The following is a 5280-nucleotide window of genomic DNA, read 5'->3' on the forward strand; positions in this document are numbered from 1 at the left end:
CTCCAGCCCCGGCCAAGTTGTGGGCGCTGTGGTGGCTGCGGGTTTGCCGAGAGTTTTCAAACTCGGGGGCCAGATGGGACTCGGCGCCGTCCCGTTAACTCGCGGTGCTGCTCCGCCCTGCCGTGACCGTGCGCGGCTGGAATTCGCTGGAATACGCACGGAGCGGTTCCGAGGCGTCGTGCGCTGCCCCCGGGGCACCGCCGGCTGTGCGGGGCAGCGCCGCGGGCACAGCCCGCACCCTAAGGAGCCTTCCACTGCTGTCCGAGAGCCAGGGAAGCTCCCTGGGCTCGGGAGGCGAAGCGTGGCTGCGGGCGACGCGGCCGATCCCCTTGGGCACCCCGCGCCGGGGAGGTTTGGTAGCAGAGGATAATGCATCTCGAAACTGCTTACTTGTGTTTCGTTAATCTAAGGATTGGGGAAGCATTAGGCACGGGCTGTGTGCGCTTAGCAGAGGGAAGCATGCTGTGATGGGTGCAAACTTTAGGGACAGGCACTACTGTTCTGGAGACTGGGATGAAGCATGCCTCTGTCAGTCCTTATTGCTCTCTCGTTTCAGCATTAGTGTTATGCTAATTGTCCTTGGGAGAGCAGAAATTCTTCCGAAGTGTTTTATTTTTCTGCTAAAGTGTGTGTGAGTTGATACAGTGCACAGCGCAGAGCCATTACTGTCAGGCATATAAATGTGTCTTAATGCACAGCTTATGTTAATACGTCTTTCGTGACTATTTTTTGAACGACTGGATTATTGACCCTCTGCATAGAATGCCAGACCTAACATGAACCGTAAAAGAGCAAATAGTTTTGTTTTAACAAATAAGGGTTTGTGGTTGTTTGAAAGCATTTTTACAGTACTGTTGCGAGTGAAAAGACAGTAATTTTTGCAGTCCCAGGGACAATTATACACAGTTGTGAATGGAGCAAATTGACTTGGCATGGAGTGTAGACGAACCTCCTGCAACCTCTAGATTATTATCATTATTGTTATTGTAGGCCAGCGGGAGCCAAACTGTGTCTTTTCTTTTTCTCCTTTGATTTCTTTTTTTTTGGGGGGGGGAGTGCTGAGAATTTGAAGATTGTGCTTTTATGCATTTTCAGCACTAGGGCTCCAAAGTAATTTTCTTACTGAACTGTGTGGTGAAAAGCATTTGTGTTTGGAGATGGAAATTTGCAATTGAGAGTGAGAAAGAAGGGCTGTCGCCGGGGTTTCATGGCAAAGCCACATCATTAGATGTAGGTTAGCATGTTATAGCTGCCTTGTAGAAATGTGCTTGCTTATTTCTTAGAAACAAAACTAAATTTTAACTTTCAGACCTAGTTCATGTATATGACTTTGCTTACTGTCTTTTTTTCAAATAAAAATTTACTCAGCTTATTCATACGCTATAACTTTGTCATGTCTTTTCTGGATAACCTGCTTTGGCTGGGTGATGGACTTAGCGAACTAATAGTATTTTATGGCTGTAGCTTCTTTGATCCTAGGAATTGTAAGGATTTTTATGATCTATGACCTGCAGAGACTGCTGCATACTGAGAACATTCTTTGCTTAACTTCATGTATCCTCTACTTAATCTGACCATTTGCCAAACCACAGAAGTCTGTTTAAAAGAGATGAGGCGGCACGGGGGGAGTGTGCACGTGACTATTTGGAATCAGAGTCGGTTATTAATTGCCTGTAGCTCACACTGATTAGGGGAACTCTGCAGTGTGAGCCAGTTGTGGCATTGTCACCTTTCAACTCTTGTTCAGGTGAGCTGGGTACTGTTGACACTCACCTGTTGAAGTTTAGTATTTAGTCAAATTTGGTATCTTCAAGCATCTTTCTGAAGAGGGCTGTAAGAGTTGGAGAATTAGATCTCTTTAAGCATCCTTGGAAGAAGAATTGGAGTCCTGTCTCCTAGAACTAATCCTAGAACTACAAGGCTTTCTCACAGTAAGTTCTTGTCACATTTCTGGTCTCTTGCTACCTTCAACAAGCAGCAGTTCCCAAACTGCTGATTCTTGGGGTCTTCAGGCAGCCTTCTGGTCAGGAAACACATTGGGTCTCTTCTCAGCATTAAGTGGAAGAGACTGCCCTAGAACTAATCAAGTTGAAGTAAGCTTGGGAGCTGTGGGCTGCCTTTCTGATGTGCAGCTGGAGCAGCTTCTGTCACATGGAGCTTTGTTGTGGGGCTTTGCAGATAATACATCCCACTTCTTGGTTAATGCAGGGCAGGACTTCCTGTGATCTGAACGACTTCTGAAAGCTGTCAGTGCTCTGTCCCACTGTCACTGTTGGGCTGAGGCTTCTTGGCATTTTTGGTGGATTTAGACCTACAAAATGCAGCGGGACATGACCACTCCATGGCATTGTTAGGGATGCGTGCTGAAATACTAGGCTGGTGACTAAGGGGTAGATCCTGCTTCCTGTTCTCCCACACACAAACTGTAAGGGAAAATATTGCTGCTTGTTTGAAAAACAGACAAAAATAAAGTCAGTTAAGTGACCTGACTGACTGAACTACTCTTAAAATACTTTTATAGCTAGAGTGGCCACATGACCTCGTGCAGCTCATGTTGGCAGATTGTGTCTTTTGTGACCTTGTCTCTGTAATTATGGCTGTAGGAAAGAGTTGTGGGATCTCTGCACTTGTACTGGTAGCGTGAGAAGCCAGTGGCTGAGAATTTTTTTTACTTTGTGGGTTGCAGTAAGTCAAGTTTAGGTGTGCCTCCTTATGAGTTTGGAAAACTTTCACCTTTCACTACTTTTCACCTTCTGTCAGTGTTCCCCTTCTTCTTACTTTGCTTATTCTGCATACTTGTAGATAATCACCAGAACTGAAGACATGGGTCATTAGGATCTGACTTGCCAGTTAGGCAGCAGTTGTATTCAAGGGTAGTGAATAGTTGTTTAAATTCAGGGCTTCTTAGAAGAACTTTTCAGTGAAGGATTGTTTAGTTACTATTGATCATGACTTGCAACCTCCTATAAAACTGTGGGTAGCCTTGTTGGCCCTGTTTGGAGTTAAAAGCTCTGTTTCCTATTACTTCCTGTGGTCATTTAGAGAAGGATCTGTTTTCACTCCATCTCCAGGAAACATCCCAGAATCCTGTAGGTGGTTGCAAAAGTACCATATTCAGTGTTTTACTCCTCAGATCTCAACAGAGCCAAAGAGGGAAGAACTTTAAGACAAAAAGACTTGAATGAATCTTGAAATGAGTGCTTAAATTGGACATTAGTCAGGAACTGAAACGTGACATGGAAAGCTTAACAAATATGTAGCTCTAGAGAGCCAGAGCAGAGGCGAAGATTGAAAAACAAACAAATTGTAAGATGAAGCTTGGCTGCTCTTTTCTCAGGCACATTTTCCACTTGCAAGGTTATTAAATCCTGCAGATTTACTCTTGGGCTTTCTTTAGTCTTGGTTAACTACTCAGAAGTGTGACATTCATCCTGTTCCACAAAAGGGAAAGAAAAGTGGCTCCCTCTGGAGCTAGCTAGTGTGACTTTGGAAGGATTTCCCTCCTTTCCCTTCTAAAGCATGAAGGCTTAAGGAGCAAAGAGTAAGCTGAATCTAGATTTGGGTTTGCCTTGATTTTTTTTTTTTTTTTGAGTGGGTTGCAGTGTCCCCCTAGCTCCACAATGCAATTGGATTTAGTGATGTGATGGTAGGGAGGTGGAGAAAGCCAAGGAGAGGAAGAGATGAGGGAAAGAAGAAAGACTCATCTACTCTGTAGAACGTTGCATTATTATTGCCCTGCACGCTGTGTAATAGCTGCTCGGGCCGCTGGATTTAGTGAAACAAATAGAGAAGCTGCTAAGCAAGTAGAAATGAGGAGAAATCTCTCTAAGCTGGGGATGTGACTGCAGCTTCACTGTAATACCAGACACGCCTGATGCTGCTGATTTCATTAAAAGCAACATTCCGGGCCTCAAAGCAGGTTTTAATACTTGCTATATGTTTTTTTAAATATGCTGACCTTATCTGGTAAGCCTGTAATATTTATTGCAATGAAGAACAGCTGCTGCATAAATACATATATAATATCAGTTGCCAATTTTGAAAGCTGTGCTGAGACTGTGACTTGTTTGAAGTGGGGTTGCTATTAAAAGGCAGGTGGCAAGATGTTTATTTTGCACCTTGTTAATTGCTTGTTTTTCCTGCAGTAATTGGCTTCCTAATGGGGGCAGAATGCACTTGGTTTTGCACACAAAGCTTCATTAGTGACAACTGATGGAAATGATTCAGAGGGTGGGATTTAGATGAAATATATATATTGAGTAACAGATGTCTCTGCTAAATAGAGTGTATCAGGAAGTCCCATAGATGCATCCAAAATTGCAAATGTTTTTCCGTAAAACAGTTTAAGGTGTCGTGGTGTTAGGCGTGGAGATCACTGCCTACTACTTGAGAAGAGGGCAGAGACTTTATCTTGTTATTTTTGTGGGGCAGAGACTATGCTTCGCTTTACTGGACAGGAATTAGGATGCTGGGATGGTGCTCTGGACTCGGGACTCTGACAGCATACGGGGTATTCATTAAGCTATCTTTAATGAGCTCTGCGGCATATTTACCAATTGCTCCTGCTAACGAGCTGGGAGGAGTGGTGGCGTTGGGTAAGTGTCTAAGACTTATGGAGCTGTCCCCGCTTCTTGTGTATGTTAGTGCTGTTTCAGTGGGCCCTTGGGGGCAGGGCATTGCTGTGGAGAAGCACAGCTGAACCATCTGTGATCATCCTGGTTGTGCTTAAAAGTCAAAGCTGGGGTGGTGTTCTGGCTAGGGATGGATGGTCCACAAAGGTAGTTCTTGTTTCAGTAATGACTTTTTTTATGTGGTGTAAGAGACTGGTCTGGGAATTGTCCATTGGTGGTCATCTGACACCGTTGTGTCTGATGCTGTGAACAGAATTTTGCTCTATTCGGTTTAATATGCTGTAGTATCTGTAGAGGTTGCTGTAGGTAGCAGGTAAGGGTAGCTGTGTGTGTATATGTATATATATACATAAAATTAATAATGAAAGGTTAAGATAGCTCTTCATGGAAATGAAACCCCCTTACCCCTTCCTTTTTTATTTATTTATTTTAAAGCACTGAGATGGGATTGAAAAACACACCTGTCTACTACCTCACTTTGCTGCTACCTCAGATGCCAGTGTTTAACTAGTTTAAGACTGGTTTTAATTGTCATGTTTCTTCTTAGTAAGGTCACTTCAAGGTAAAAGTATAGCCAGTCTTGGATTGACATATTTTATAAGAAAAAGCCTTTATTACATGAATATATATCACAGGCTAATTGACTGTT

The sequence above is a fragment of the Manacus vitellinus genome, unplaced genomic scaffold (genome assembly GCF_001715985.3).
Source record: "Manacus vitellinus isolate BGI_N305 unplaced genomic scaffold, ASM171598v3 scaffold_59_pilon, whole genome shotgun sequence".
NCBI lineage: Eukaryota > Metazoa > Chordata > Aves > Passeriformes > Pipridae > Manacus > Manacus vitellinus.